The sequence below is a fragment of the Oculina patagonica genome, chromosome 1 (genome assembly GCF_052425735.1).
Source record: "Oculina patagonica isolate OP01 chromosome 1, crgOcupat, whole genome shotgun sequence".
Taxonomy (NCBI): domain Eukaryota; kingdom Metazoa; phylum Cnidaria; class Anthozoa; order Scleractinia; family Oculinidae; genus Oculina; species Oculina patagonica.
In genome coordinates this window covers 3,210,953-3,227,666 of record NC_135758.1, presented here as the reverse complement: position 1 = coordinate 3,227,666, position 16,714 = coordinate 3,210,953, and the positions used below count along the sequence as shown (strand labels likewise).

Here is a 16,714-nt window from a genome sequence, read left to right as displayed (position 1 = left end):
AGTCGCAAATAAACTTGTTAATCCGGGCAATCAAGAGCGGTTGAAACAATATCTATCTGATTATGTAATTCATCTGGTGTTACGTAATTAGTAAAGGATTACTGAAACAAAATAATGGCGCAGAATATATTTTTTCAAGTTATTATTCATCAGGCAACCTCTGAGCATGCTTTGATTTGAAACATTGGTAAAAGTATGATTCAGTTTTATTTTACGTGACATACATGTGCACGAGTCGTGAGTGAGATTGATAAAAGGTATATTGTGCCCAATAGGCTTATCTCTTTCAAGGTGTCAATCATCATTCGTTTGGGCGGTTCCATCAGGCTTATAATGCGTTCCTCTTGAACGTACAGATCAGTTGGTCAGTGACAGAGGGAACTACAACAAAGATGTTGCACTTCCAAGTTGTGATAGTTTTGAGCCTTTTCAGCATTGCTTTTGCAAACCAAGTAAGTAGTAAGTTTCAGTTGTCTCATTCGTAAAGTAGGTATCAAAGCTTACAATGCGCGGCAGTTCCAATCAGTGTAAAAAATACAGTCGAAAAGTACCACATAAACGTTAGCAAAAGTTAGTTGAGGCCTTGAAAAGGTGCGTTATATGATTCAATTTAGACTAAATGGTAGAAGAACAGAGAAAAGAAAACTTCAAAGGGATTTGTTGAATCTATAACTATTGCCGGCTTTAGTAGCCATTTTGGTGTAGCGCTTTCAATTAAACTCTTTTTTGTAGGGTGTTTTCTGAAGAGTAACGCCTTTAAAAATGCCGGATTTTGAAGATTTGTTTAAGGTACATTTTTCTTCTTCTAGTTTTATTAGTTTCTGTCTAGAAAGAATTCAAATAAGGCACCGTAATATCTAAGAAGCTTCCAAAAAGATTTAATAATAGTAAATACTTTTAGGGAGATTGGAAGAGGGGCGAAAGGCATATCAAACTCGTGGACTGGTGAACGTTGTTATTAAAAGAAGCTAAAATAGTTGTAGCGCGCCAAACATATCTTGTTGTTTTTTGATGTTATTATTTAGATGTCTTTCTTTCCATCAATTCGTCATTGGAGATGAAGTTAATTTACGCTCTGTGCTCCACATTAGATCACCATTTAAAATCAACTTCTTCAAGGTAACGAATGGTCTAGCATTTTGTGTTGCACAAAAGTGCAAAAAGTTCTCTAACGCGCTCGGAAATTTACCGTTCGAAATCTGAGTGAGAGCGTTGTAACGCCCAAGTCGTAGTAAAGAATAAATAATCAGGTTTATCGTTTGACGTTGAGGAACTTGAACATTCCTTGCAGAAATTTCAACAATACTTTCTCTTAACCCCTTGCCTACCAAGGACGTATATATACGTCCTCTCTGTTGTCACGCAACGACCGAGGACGTATATATACGTCCTCAACCAAACGACAGCACTGAAACCCTGGTTGTTCGCGATGCCTTGAATAAATCAACCCCGGTTGTTGAGAAAGGTCTGGCACTACTTTCGAAACACCGCTGACTCAATAGAATTGCTTTTTGATCGGACAATTTACAAAATGGCGGCTTGTGTGCATGAAGGCAGAATCGACAGAGATGAAGCTATTGCTGAAATTTTTGCCGATCGCGACTCTAATATAAGTGATTTACGTCACAGAGAACTTAAGCTATGTGATTCTGAAGAGTCTGAACAAAAAGAAGATGAAGGTGGCGAAGAAGAAGCCTCGATCGATCGAAGAAATTGAACCTCCAAATGCACATGGTCAAGGAGTTCGCCAGGGAGGCGTACGAGTCAACAGTACAATAAGAGAATGCGGAAAGAGGAGATAAATTCATTTTAAATGCTTAATCTAGGTGTACTTTAATATTTTATCTGAAAAGATGCCATTGCTTAGCCAAATTTAGAATCTCATTAAAAATTCAATATGGCCGCCGGTTGCTTAGTGTGTTTGGCTCTGGTAGGCAAGGGGTTAATCAGTTTTAGCTCTCGCGCTATTGCCTCTAGGTCGCGCACCAAAAGCCTGATCCTGACTCGTTGTTCATATCGGTTGCATTTTTTGGAAATAACGAAAGAATAACCATCCTTCCAGGGTTTTTAGGCCACAAGATGAAATGCAATTGTGACACGAAAAACTTGAGGAAAATGCAACTTCGTTGCAGCTTGTGTTTGGCTATTTCTGCTCGTTTTAGTTTGCTAAAGTGGATTTCTATGAATAGAGTAGTGATGAAAGGGAGTTACCATTCCACTCTATCTGTATCATGGGTGTTATTCTTCAGTGCCAGAGACATCCTTTCAATACTGGTTATAGGCTTTTTTTGTTTCTACAAAACGCTATTATTTAACAAATGATAATACGAAAACCAAGAGTTCATGATGATCGCTGGAGATGCGAACTTTAATTACAAAAGAGCCTTGTAGCTTGGGCATTATCCTTAGTTAGCGATCAATGCTAGTGGCATGAACGTTGTGCAATGACGTGTTCTATGAGTAGCAGTGTCAAGATAACTGCAGCTACATGCACAGTCCCCCCTCATTCGGATTCCTGTAAAAAGAAACAAAAAGGTTTCAGAAGAATAGGTCGAAGCGTTCTGTAAAAGGTGTATGTTCCAGTTCTCAGTTGGAAGAGTTGGACAACAGCAACAGTCTTGTTATCTTTCTCACAGCGTTTATTTTTGAAATGTTTGATAAACCCATGTTATAGGTTTAAAATTTGGAATTAGAGAGTGGTAACAAAGGTTTCCTTATATAGTGGACATGCAAGAACAGTACAGATTAAATTGAGGCAACTGAAACAATTCCTTCCTTTAACTATGACTTGTCGTAACTACCGCATGTGCCAAGAAAGTTGGCATTTTAATAAATTTCTTGGACGGAGCTTAAAAACTGTGAACTAACCGTGCTGAAGAACAGCTCTTTAATTCGTTTCCTTTAAACGTTTAAAAACAACAAGAATAATCTGGAATGTTCCTAGTTAGCTAATCGGATAGGATACGTAGCTTGTATCATAAAGAAGCACTAGTTCGGATTGTACATGGCTTTTGGAATAACACTGTCATGTGGTTTTCAAAATGGTACAAAGTTCTCGCTAACGTGTTATGTTAGGTCAGACCAGCTGAGCCTGTCGAAAAGACAAATAACTAAATAACTTACTAAAAAACGTTTGTGTTTTTACCTTAGGCTTCGGTGACCCTTGACACCGTCAAACACAAATGTCCTGTGTTTGATGACAATGTTTGCCCATTTGCAAGACTGAAAGATGATCACAAAGGCATTGCCTCCAAATGCTCTGCCTTTAAGGGTGAAGAAATTACGGTTTTCTAAATCTCTTCAGAATAACTCTTTTCATTACTTAACCTGGTAATTAGATGAAACTCATCCCTCTTCATTTCTTACAACTGCGCTGGTCACCCATTTTTGCAATTTAACCAGGTTGTTGACGTTTCATTCCTCCGGAACATGCTCTTTCTTCTAAATCTTTCGAAATTGGTATATGAAAATAAGTTGCTCATTTTATAACCAAAGCAAATCAGTCAATTGCGAGTTGGCAATCACTGGATACGTATGAGCTCCCTGTTTACGGAGAAGTTTTGAAATAACTTGCCTGTACTTAATCGATTCACCAAACCGTTTTCTTCTTCAGTCGTAAACAAACAGATTTGGCGTGGCGTTTAAATCATACGCTGTATTAATCCTAGACTGAATCCCAGGAGATCCCACTTGATCGAACGGCTGAGTAAAACTCAATAAATCCAACAACATCGGTTCACACTCAGAACTGTTGCTTTTTCCTTGGCCGAGTTGAGTTCCTAAACGAATAAGTTATGTCACCCCACGGTGAAAAGGTCCTAATCCCCTTATACTTGCGCTCCTTCACCCATGAAGTCATCCTCCGGATGGGGGAAATGAATTCATTCCTAAGGGTTATTTTGACGTTATCAACACCGGGCCCCATTAACACTTCTTGTACCCCTGCGCATAAGCCCTGATGACGAACTGTCAATTTGTCACAAGCCCTCGATGGCATTGATTATCCTATATGAAGGGTGTAATTGGCGTTGGTTGGCTTCCATTTCGTATTCAACAGTAACGCGCAACAATGTATGAGGGTAGCGTTAGGATTTTCGGATTTGCATTTTTTGCCATTTTTTAGATCGATTTTTTAGTTTTTGCCCCGAAAAACTGCGGTTTTTCGATTTTGGTTTCTTATGCAGTTTGTGGGTTTTCCTTCTTTTGGCATTTGGTTTTCAGTTTTCGCCAGTTTGGTATTCGATGTGGTTTTCGTTTTTCCCATTTGGTTTCCTGTTCATGCAAGTTTGAGTAGTATGATTAGATTGTAACTAAACAGAATTGTCAATAATGTTTAAGAAGACCCTTTTCAAAAAAAAATCTTCAGATGTCAATGGGGTAGGGTTAGGGTTTTTAAAATTGGATTTTTTTGTGCGCGGTTTTCAATTTTGGTAGACATTTACTAATTACAGTTTTGCCTTTTTTGATGATTTTTTTGTTCGGTGTTGCGGTTTCTAATAGGGCCCAATGCCCCCGTCATGTATGCATTGTTTGCTTAGACTTCATGTACTTTTGTAACAGCCCAAAAATTATCTAAATATACAACACTGATTGCATGTCTCTTCTTTATGGCTCAAACAATGATCTCTGGTATTTTAAGTGTTAAAATTTGTCAATATTTTGTATTTTGATTTAATAAAGAAAAAAAATAAGAAAATGTCCGATTAAGTTCAAAGGCTACAAAAATGTTAAAATAAAAGCCCATGGATGGCTAAACTGTTTTTACGTCTTTTTTAATCTCAAAAAGGGATCGTTCAATCACTTATATTTGTCGCTTGAGACATCAATTTGTCCTTTCGACTTAAGTATATTTCGGCATCGCTTCGAATCCTGAAACAGGGCAAGCTTTACACGTCTCAGAATAAACCTTTTTGCAGAACTTCGGACACGTGAGATCAATGATTGCGGCTGCATTGATTATTCTATCGGTCTTATCTTGTGTTTGATATGCTGCGTAGGAAAACAAGGCACTATCGTCCTCAGAAGCAAGTGAATTCAGTTGGTGCCACTGGGTCCATTGGGTGCCATTTCCTGTCCATTCCGCAGTCCTGTTCATAGTCCAATCAGTGACTAGCAGGAATAGGAAAGGGGAGAGTAAAAACTTTGATTTCACACCAATCCCCACCTTGAAATCGTCGGATATCTGCCCCCACAAGTGTTACCCTGCATGGTTCCGGGGCTTGACAAGATTTGGTAATTTCAATAGGATTTCATTAGCCTTCAGAGTGTTGATTTGGTCTGCACAGGATCTCTTATAAATAAACTGCGAACCCCACTTGATTGTGCCCTTTCGCCACATCATCTGTCTTTCTAAATCTCTTCAGAATAACTCTTTTCATTACTTAACCTGGTAATTAGATGAAACTCATCCCTCTCCATTTCTTACAACTGCGCTGGTCACCCATTTTTGCAATTTAACCAGGTTGTTGACGTTTCATTCCTCCGGAACATGCTCTTTCTTCTAAATCTTTCGTAGAAGGCAATAAAACAACAAATCTGAGATAACTTCTCTCCAGCTGTTAAAAATTTGGTGATGTATTATCAGTACCTGCCACTTCCACTCCTTTCAAAAGTTTCAATGCTATTAAATTTCATCTTTAAGTGTCTATCTAGTTTTTTCTATAAATTCGTCCACTTCTTCCCACTTTCTTGGAGTTGATAGTGATAATGGTTGGTTGCGTCAGTCACTGATATTTTCTTCCTATTTTGTAAGCTCCATTTTTGGTAAACTTATCACAGACTCATCCACTCCCCTGATTGGTTGTGATTGCTGCTGGCACCTCCCAGGCAGCTTGTCTGGGTATACAGTACGGCTCTCTTTAGCTTGCTTTGCTGCTCTTTCTTTTTCCTGTGGTACCTTCTCATCAATGAGCTTTACCTATCCTACCTAATGCTAATGCTCGTTAACATTTATATGAGCGGCTACAAATCCCCTTTTGGTAGCTGCCTTCTCGGTCCTGGTTTTACAGTTGTTTATAAGCTCTTTTTTGCCTTCTTCCTGTGATAAACTGCTTTCAAGGTATCCTTTGTTATTCATTCTTTATGCATCCTTTGCTGTAAGCCAGTGGTTTCCTTCATTTGTCCGTCCAAGCCATTTGTGTTGTTTTGCTCGTTAGTTTCCATTGGACTGGTGTAACTCTGGGGTCTTTATTAATTTACGAACTCAAAACGGAGGCTTTATTTACATTTTAGCGGTTGAAGTATTTTTAGTTGAACGTTCTCCGACCATGGCTTTACACAAAGATCGAAAAGAAAACCGTTAGTACCACATTACACTTCATATAAAACAATTATAACATAAAGTGCTATTAAAACGTGATAAAAAGTTGTGGCAGTATAATCTGACTGCTTTTTACAATAGCTTCCATTTGAGTAGTAGTCACTCACCAGAGTTTAAACCACATGTGAATGGGATAAAATGCAAATGAGTGCAAGTCCATAGGGCAGAAGTGTCAGTTTCTTTCAACAAGTAAAGAAATGGTTCGGTTTAAGTTAAGTATGGAAATTTCTTATCGTAGAAGTAGTCAAAGCCAAATGCAACAATCTTGAGAATAGAATGGCGTCAATCAAAGGTAAAGACAATATAGGACGTATAGGCAATACACCGAGTCTTTTTATCAGTATCTAAGAGGGATGGACGACTTTCGAAATATCTTAGTATTACGTAGCCTACTGAGAATTCTAGTGTGGAAACTAATTGCCACTCTTTATTAAGGATAGTAAGGAGACAATGATTAGCCTTGTGAAAAGTTATAAATTGGTTATATTCATAGTAAGACTAAACGGACGTTTTTTCGGTCACCGCCTGACCTTGGCAACATCAGCTAACATACTGATATCACGAAAGGGTTTGCAATGTTAAGTGAAATTATCTTGACACAAGAATGAAAATCGTGCAACTTGGTTAGTTAAATATAAAAGTAATATCGACTTTGTGTGTTTGATATACCGCGAAGTACAGTTAAAAGCACTGGGCTTATTTTTGGTTTATTCGTTTTGGTCAAGCTCTTATCGGGTAGACTTTCTATCGAAAAGAAGTTTTGTTTCAATGCCGCATCCATCGTTAGTGACAAGTGATCACAAGTGACACTCGATACAATCAAAAGGCACCTTACTGTTTTGTGGACACGTTTTGCCCATTTCCCGAGCTACAAGAAGCATACAAAGGAATTGCCGCTGATCTAGGTCTGATGCCTTGAATAAAAGCTGTTCCTTAAAATTAGACGTTGAAAGTATAAGACCAACTATTGGGTCAAATGCACGATAAGCTTCAAGGGCAGGCCGTTTACCTAGATTTGCCCTGGTCGGGCAATCCACAGGACTGCCAGAGACAGCGTTTGTCCATTTTGAGAGTCTAAGGGTGGCTACTTGTTCTAGAACGCATTTTTGCCATAGTACCACCCCTTAATATAACCAAACGAAAATAACCACCACCATAACCACCATGTTTCTTTTAAGTAAACAGTTATAAATCTATTAAATTAATATTTGGTTTCGATTGACCAAGTACTATGCCAATTTTTGTTTCTTGATTTTCGCTAGAAAATCTCGCGGAATTTCAGTGAGGTTTTCTTTGGCAAAGATTCTCTCAAATCATGCTATTGCGGAAATAGTTACTTGCATTTAAAAGGGCTCAAAAGTGGCAAAGAGTTCTTTCTTTTGTGCCTCATTGTTCAAACGAAAATCGATCTTCGGCCATCGAATCCTTAGTTGCCATTCAATACAGGTGCCAATTTTATTTCTCGCATTATATTTAGTTTAAGAGCATTTCCGAGTATGATAACGTCCTCGGGAATGCTTTCCTTTCGAGCAAAGTGTTTCATGAAATTTGAGTTATGTTTCTTACTGCATGCTACCAATATCTTCCCCCGGTTACGAGGAGAAAAGGAGGCAGCACTGCATCGCGAGCAGTACTGCACAGCCTGACTCGCTGCACCTCAGTTCCTAAAGTACGGTTACTTTAAAAAAAGTACACCATTTTAGTCCATATATGCGAGTTCGTTTTCTTCAAAAGAAGTATCATCACTTTCCTCGTTAGCATTTTATTCTTTTGCCAAATCATAAAGGTCATAAAATGGTTGTTGTTTGTCGTGGTAAAGTGCAATAACAATGATGATGATGATGACGTCAATCGTAACATTTCGACTGCAAACTGCTAGGTCTTCAACAGGCGATGATATCGACTGGTTACACGTAACCTTATAAAGCACATGCTTCACTGTGAGGATCGGACTGTTTTCAACAGCTGTGATTGGTGCATTTCGATCCTTGCCGTTCCACTGGGTTGTTCCCTCGGCTGTTCGCTGTCGTACAGCTTTCCTGTTGTCATGTTTTCCTAATCATGGGCATCCATGCTTTTACTAGCCCTGTTAATGTTGTTAGCGTAAATTTCTACGTGAATTACCTCTTTGTCACCCATGTCCAATATACACGACCTGATACGAGTCGTAAATGCCTTTGTCGAGTGGAGAAATACATATCATTATGGATACTTAATTAATTATTCATCATGTTGTTAAGCAGGGCCCTGCGATGGTTTCTCGGTCGCACGAGTGGACAAACCATTGTCGCTCGACAACTGAGTTGCGAGTGGAGAAATGCATCTCATTATCGAGACTTTTTCACTATGTTGTATAGGGCCCTGCGATGGTTTGTCGAGTCGTACGAGTGGACAACATAATTGTCACCTGAAACCACCTGAAACTCGCTAAACGCAATGTGTATACGTTTCAAAAGTGTGCCAACGAAACACGCTAAACAAATGTAATTCTTCGTTCTAAAAGTGTGCCAACGAAACGGCTAAACACAGTGTATATTCTTCGTTCTAAAGTGTGCTAGCGAAACACGCTAAACACTATGTATATTCTTCGTTCTAGTGTGCCAACAAAAACGTAAACACAATGTATCCTCGTTCTAAAAGTGTGCTAGCGAAACACCTAAACTATGTATATTCTTCGTTCTAAAGTGTGCCAACAAAACACGCTAAACACAATGTAATTCCTCGTTCTAAAGTGTGCTAGCGAAACACGCTAAACAATGTAATTCTTCGTTCTTGTGCCAAGAAACACGCTAAACACAATGTATTCCTCGTTCTTGTGCTAGCGAACACGCTAAACACTATGTATATTCTTCGTTCTAAGTGTGCCAAAAATAAAAAATTATTCCTCGTTCTGGCTGGAAACACCTAAACACAATTATATCTTCGTCTGTGTGCAGCTAAACAAATGTAATTCCTCGTTCTAGTGTGCTGCGAACACCTAAACACAATGTAATTCTTCGTTCATGTGCAAAGAAACACGCTAAAACAAGTCGACGGTCGTACGAGTGGACAATAAATAATTGTCGATGTAGAAACACCTGAAACTGCTAAACGCAATGTGTATACGTTTCAAAGTGTGCCAACGAAAAACGCTAAACACAATGTATTCTTCGTTCTAAAGTGTGCCAACGAAAAACGCTAAACACAGTGTATATTCCTCGTTCTAAAAGAAAGATAGGAAAAAAATCATTGTCGGTCGACAATGGTTTTGTCCCTCGTACGACTCGTATGACCCGACAACATTTCGCGGGGCCCCTTGCGATACAACACAGTGAAAAATTCTAGTCTCCAAAATGATTGCATTTCTCCACTCGACAAAACATTTACGGTCGACAATGGCTTTGTCCACTCGTACGACTCGTACGACCCGACAACATTTCTCGGGGCCCCTTCTTGATACAACATAGTGAAAAATTCTAAGTCTCCAAATGATATGCATTTCTCCACTCGACAAAACATTTACGGTCGGCATGGTTTTGTTCCTCGACGACTCGCGACCCGACAACATTTCTCGGGGCCCCTTGCTTGATACAACATAGTGAAAAATTCTAGTCTCCAAAATGATATGATTTCTCCACTCGACAAAGACATTTACGACTGGTATCAGGTCGTGTATATTGGACAACCCTCAAGGATCACGAACAATAACTTTTGCCTTCATTCATGCAATCTTGTTTTTTTTTTTTGTATATTGCTTTGTGTTGTTTCGCCGTTTTATCTTGTTTCGGCAGCTTTTGTCCTTCAGAAGAAGATAAAAATAGTATACGTGTGCCAATACAAAGAAAACACAAACAGTTTTAATTTGTTGGTGTTGTTTATTTTGCCTCTTATTTTGCATTCGAGGAGCCGTTGTTTTGGACCATAAAAATCGCCGAAATAAAGTGACGTAGTTTAAAAAAAATCCTTTCGAATGGCGAGCGAAGTTACGTTGCCGGGGGCTTGTCGCGAAAAAAATCATTTTAATAGGCAGAACAAATCCAATACAGAAGTGAGTCAACATACAGAACAGAGACGATATAGAAACAAGCTAGCTGGTAATTATTTTCTTTTAAGTTGTACCGCTAATTCATTACCTTGGCCTTAAAGTTTTTTCGATATAAGTGGTATTTATAAATAGAAACCTTTAAAAAGTATTTTCTGTTAAGTTATCAGTGTTTTAGTACCGATTTCTCCGAGTACGTATGTTTTTATTTTAGTTGAACACTACTTTCTTGAGCTGTAAGATTAACTGGCTGCTTATATGTTTTGGTTGCATAGCGATAAATAGATATATGAAATTTCTTAAGGCATGATTCTGAAATGTTGAACTTCGATAAGTGATTTGAAATCGGATACTGATAGATTTCTCCAATAATGTATCTGCTAAAATGATTAATATAAAGGTATCTTGAGTACCACTGGCTCCATTGTTTACTGACTGTTCGGTTTCAACAAAAGAATAGCAGACATTTTATAACCATCGTTTTAAAGAGTGCTGATGCGGGTTATGATATACATAAATTGCTTAATATAAATTGCTTGATATATATAAATTGCTTAAAAAAGCAACTCAGAAGTAAATTTGATATGAATTTATCAATTGTGCATCGCCAGTTTATAAATTTGTTGTAGCTTTAGCTACTTGTTTTGGCTTTAGATTTGTTCCGAATGTTATCGTGAATGAACATGGAGAGTTCAGAATGAATGTGGCAAGTATGGAAGGAATGGGATGAATATCAGTTAAACTAATTATTCCCTTTTTAATTAATTATTTGACGTCAAGCTTTACCGACTGCAGTTTGTATGGTGAATATTAACATGCGAATAATGAGAAAACATTGGTTACTCAAAATGCATCATCAAACATCGCCGTTTTTCTGTCTGCTCAACATGTCAAGCACCAGTCATTTTGGCTGCTGGAATTGGTATATAATTCGTTCATTGGTGAAATTTAGATCAGTTTGCCAGTGAGAGAACTAGAGGGAGCTACAACGACGAACGAACGAAGTTGTTCCACTTTGAAGTTGTACAAAGCAAACACGTGAGTTGCAGTATGAGAGTATAAGTTTCTAATTAGTTTTCAAACCAGCTTACTTGCTTTATGCATTAATTTTAAAACAGTTTTAAGACAGTTTTAATACTTGTTTTGCTGCAGTATCGACTTTTTACCTTCCCAAAGCTAATTTTAACTAATGAAGTAATAACAAATTCAATTTTGGGATTAAATTCGCAACTCGATGAATACCTCAAATAATCGCCTGTTTAAAGATTGGCTTTATCAAAAGATATTAGCTTTCATTAATTGTAAATGATGCGCATACTACGTTACTGATGTAACTGCCTTGTGTGTGGTTATTTCTATGTTAAAATTTAATTATGTTTATTAGTGAAATGGTGCACATACCTGAGGAGAGTGAGTCCATAATTGTGTAATGTGTCTCAGGGTTACCAGTGCTTACTTTGTTGTTAAAATTAATCTGCTATTTTTTAACGCAGAACAGGTAAGTCATTCACCGATAAACTGAAAAAAATATATACCGCTCATTACACCAATCAGATTGATTGCGTGTTTCAGTCATATGGAAAGCGCATGAAACAGGAAAGAACAACCAAAAATAAAGGAGTAACCGTGTGAACAAATATCATTATTTTTTTGGGGACAAAACTGGTAGTCGTGGTAATTTTACTACCTCACTTTTGAAAACGGTGGTGGTACAACAATCAATAACACAAGTTCTCGAACGATAGTTAGGTAATAATTGTATCGTCATTCCAAGTTAAAACAAAATTAAGCAGAAGGCATATCTAAAGACTTATTTCTTAGCAGTATCCATATGTAACTATTTATCTCTTAGTATTTTGCCAAAAGTGCGTAATGTTTACTATTTCTGTTTTCCCGACTAACATCATTGCAGTCGTTTGAAATCTAACTGCTTACTCTGTTTTACAAATAAACCAATCTTTGTAGTATCGATATTCCTAGATATGATATTGTTTCAGTCATCTGGAAAGCGCAGGAAGGAACAAAAAAAACCAAAAATAAGGGAGTAACTGTGTGAACAAGTGTCATCTTTTGGGCAAAAACTGGTAGCCTAGGTAATTTTACTATGACACCTAATAAAATGGTGGTGGTATTAAAAACAAGAGCACAAGTTCTCAAATGGATAGTTTCGTAATAACTGTATCTTCAGGCCAAGTTAAAATAAAATAAAGCAGTGTGCATATCTAAAGATTTATTTCTTAGCAGTATCTCAAATATAAAGATTTATCTCTTAGCATCTTTCCAAAAGTACGTACTGTTTAGCTATTTCTGTTTTACCGACTTGGCACCATTGCTGTTGTTTGAGATCTTACTCATACTCTGTATCACAATTGACCCAATCTCTGTATAGCATCGATATTCGTAAATAATTAATATTGTGAAGTGCGGGCCTTTAACGATATCGATACACCGTCAAGACACCGACCAGTTCTCAAATTCGTATTTCGACGTCATCTTGATCAGATATCATTTTGTTTTCTTCTTAAAACGTAGTTTGCTGTCCGTTTAAACTTCTTTTTTGTTCCAATACTCGAAAATCTTCATTTCATTGCGAACGTCATCCTCTGACAGGTCTTTGACCAACTCGGTTCTCATCATCTCGTTTAAAGCTATTGCAACCCACATCTGATTTAAACCCACTCTCATCTGGATTTCGCTAGTTCAAAATGAAAACAACAACAACAACAACAAAAATATCCAACTAGTTTATTTCGGGACACACTGTAAAACTGAATACCAGTGTCGCATTCAAGTAGTGCTCGACGGTTTTCATTGGAATGGTATAACACTAGAGTGTTATCCACAGACTCCGTAAAAATTTCGAGCCATCTTGTACATTTGAGTTAACTGCTTAAAAGCTTTCATCTGAATAGTCTCAAACTAAGGTTTTATTCACGCCCTTAAAATTACTCTGGCCCTTAATTACTCTGTACGAAAAATTAAACCACATAAATTGAATGTATTGCTTAATAGCTTTTATTTTCTAGTCTCAAACCAGGGTTGTATCCATACAGATCGACCTTAAAGTAAAAAGCTCATTAAAACCTGAGGCAGGTACATTGGGTTTTATCTACAGATCTTAAAGTAAGAATCATTTTAAACATAATGAGCAGTTATACATGACAATAAAATACGACTCAATAGCTACTATTTGAGCAGTGACTCACAAGGATTTTAACAACATGTGAACGAAATAATTTAAGTGCTAAGGGCAGAGTTGTTAGCTAAGGCAGTTCGGTTTGTGATAGGTATGAAAATTCCTTCTTATAGTAGAACTAAAAGTCAAATGCAACAACTTTAGAATAACATGTCGTCAATGTAAGGCAAAGGCGATATAGAATGTATAGGCAATGCACAGATAATGTTTTTAATATCTCAGAGGGATGCACGACCTTAGAAATATTCTAAGATTACGATAGTTTTTTGAAGTCTTGTAAAAAAAATAATAGGCAGGTGAGAAGACATTGATTAGTCTTGTGAAAAGTTAGAAATTCGCAATTATAATTGTGATGCTATGCAGACTTGAGTCTACGCTGCTAGTTATAGTCATTATAGCACATTAATTTTTGATCTTGCGAAGAACTTAATACTAGGTATCTAAAGCCAACAACCTTAACATCAGTATAAGATGGAGGCAATATAAAATATAGACTACCGAACAGATGTTTTTCTCACTCGCCGTCTGACCTTGGCAACATTTTGATATCACGAGTGTGTTGGCAATATGTGTTTATTCTCACGTTAAGTGAAAATATCATGAAATAAACAAGCATGCATGCGCAAAACATGTAACTTGGGTACTTAAAATATTAATGTGATATATATAATGTGTTTTGAATATATCGTGAAGTTCAATAAGAAGCATTGGGCTTATTTTTGTTCTAAAGGGTTTTTGAAAGGAAGTCTTTAGTTCAATACAGCATCTCTCCTTGGAGACGCAAGACATAATGAAAATCGCCCTCTCAGTTGTTTTCCCGGACAAATTTTGCCCATTTGCCAGGCTACAAGAAGAATACAAAGGAATGACCGTCAATTTATGTCTAGCGCCTTTTATAGTTACTGTCTTTTTATAGAGTTGAAAATTAGACTGTTAAAGAGGCCAACTTGTGGACTACCAGGTCGGATGCACAATAAGCTTAAAGGGAAGGCCGCTTGCTTGGATTTTCCCTTGCCAGGCATCCGAAGGACTGCTAGAGACATCGTTTGCCGTTTCTCAGAAACTAAGGATGACTAAACTTTCGACACCTATGAAAACATACTTACTAAAACTTATTATACTTAAGTCTGCGTGAGACTGAAAACTGTGTCCTTTGTTGCTAGCATCATGGGCAAGGAATTGAAAGAAATTTCACGAAATTTCTGGGTCTTCTTTTTCTTCTCAACCCATCTGGAATTAGCTTACACCCTTTGGTGAAGCATTAGAAAGCAATATGACGCTTGGGTCGACTTTTGGTCGACAAGCATTTAAGTCATGTATCCAGTATTGCACATGACAGTTTTCAGGGGGAACTTTTCGTTCTCTTGCAAGGTTGCTTTTGGACACTGGAAATGTGTCTTTTGTTGCTAGCATCATTGGCAAAGAATTGAAAGAAATTTCCACGAAATTTCTGGGTTTTCCTTTTCCTCTCAACCCATTTGGAACTCTCTTTGGTTAAGCATTAGAAAGTAATAATATGACCCTTGGGTTGACTTTTGGTCGACAAGCATTTGAGTCATGTAATACTCAACATTACAGTTTTCAGGGACAGCCTTTCGTTCTTTTGCAAGTTTTTCTTTACATTGGAAATATGGCAGAAATGCCAAAATGTAATGCAATGATCAGGCTTATATATTATAAAGTAAACAATATTGTTTAAATGTAGTAACTGTATCTTCAGGAGCCTATTTTTTTTATGGGTAAAACATGCATAGAGCTTTGTGAAATTCACTGCTTTGTATTGACCGGAGAAAGTGGCATCCATATAATTACTTTACGCTTGTAGTTAACTAATTAAACAAAATAAATTTACCCAACATTTGCAAAAAGACAATTCAAAACGTGCTCGTATTCAAAAATGGTCAACAGGTTGTTAAATGGATAGCCAGCTTTGAACAGCGTTAGTTTCCACGGCCATGCTGCTAAGCCTTGCAATGCAGTGGTGCCTTCTAAATAATCTTTAATGGCCGAAAGGGATGCGGGTCGGTGAATAATGGAAATGATGGACAGCAATCGGTAGAAAATCGTCAGTGGCTGGACTTCTTTGTCTCCTTAGAGATCTCAAACATTCTATGCTAAAACTTTTCTATGCTCAACCGTCACGTAAACATTTTTACCGTTAATTTTCTTGTAAAAATATTTACCGAAGTCTACTATAATAAGAAAATTAAAACAAAGTAATGAGCTTGACGTGTTCAGGCGACTCGTCAAAGAGTGGAAGCGATCCACCAAACAATTCGCCAAGGGATGACATCTTGGGAAAAATGCGTCACAAATCACAGTAAAACACCACCCCGAAGAACAAGCCTAGCGAGATCTGCGGTGAAAATCGTCAGAACTGCTCGTCTTCCCGCTGTTTATGGATTCCGAATAAGATGGCGCTGCTACGCAAGAAAACTTATCAGAAAAATGGGTAGTGGTCTCTCATCAAAAATTTTACGGCTACTTTACTGGGATTTTGTTGTTGATGAACGCATTCAAAACTTTTCATCTTACCATCTCACACTTTGGACAGGCTCAACTACATTCGATTGTCAGATGAGGTGTGCATCAATAGCAGGATAAAATTCAAGACATTTGACCAGCAGAGACCCAGCACAAGAGATAAACCACCTGAGTATTACCATCCTTTATTCAAAAAAGAAAAGTCCCTTAATTGAAACAGTCGTTCACAGAATTCTTCCTAACCGGCGAAAAAGCTGTCTCCATCTGCTCGAAGGGCTTGCAAAGTGGCTAGATGAAAAGTTGAAACCTCTTGTCAATAGACGTATCTCCTTTCTTTTTTTTTTCCCAATTTGCCGAAGAGATCTAACACTTCTAAATCGACGACAATAATTGTCAAATATTCCTTCAAAATTCTCTTCTAAGGTTTTCTGTAAGTCAAGGAGATTTCTTTTGTTGAATGCGAGTGTTGACTTGAATGAAGGACTTAGGGTTTTCTTTTCGGTCTTCTTGGACAGCTCACGCACGCCTTGGTTAAGCTTTTAGTAAGCAGTGCGATCATTTGGCTGACTATTGTCACATAACTGGGTCATGCTCGTCCATTAGCTCACCAATTATGGTCTTTATGCTGCCCACTGGAAAGTTCTGTTTCAATTCACAAAAGATATAACGGAGTTTAGCGAATGTACCTTTCATC

At 37.6% G+C, this 16,714-nt stretch overlaps 1 long non-coding RNA gene across 2 annotated transcripts; it reads left to right on the top strand.

The window, feature by feature from the left end:
• The first annotated feature begins 370 nt into the window (after nt 1–370).
• LOC144631241 (uncharacterized) lies at nt 371–3,309 on the top strand. Of its 2 annotated transcripts, XR_013566715.1 has the most exons (3): nt 371–452; nt 733–789; nt 3,151–3,309. It is a non-coding gene; the product is annotated as an uncharacterized LOC144631241 (long non-coding RNA). The 2 variants fall into 2 exon arrangements; XR_013566706.1 differs by lacking the exon at nt 733–789 and having other exon boundaries at nt 380–452.
• Nucleotides 3,310–16,714: the final 13,405 nt, after the last annotated feature.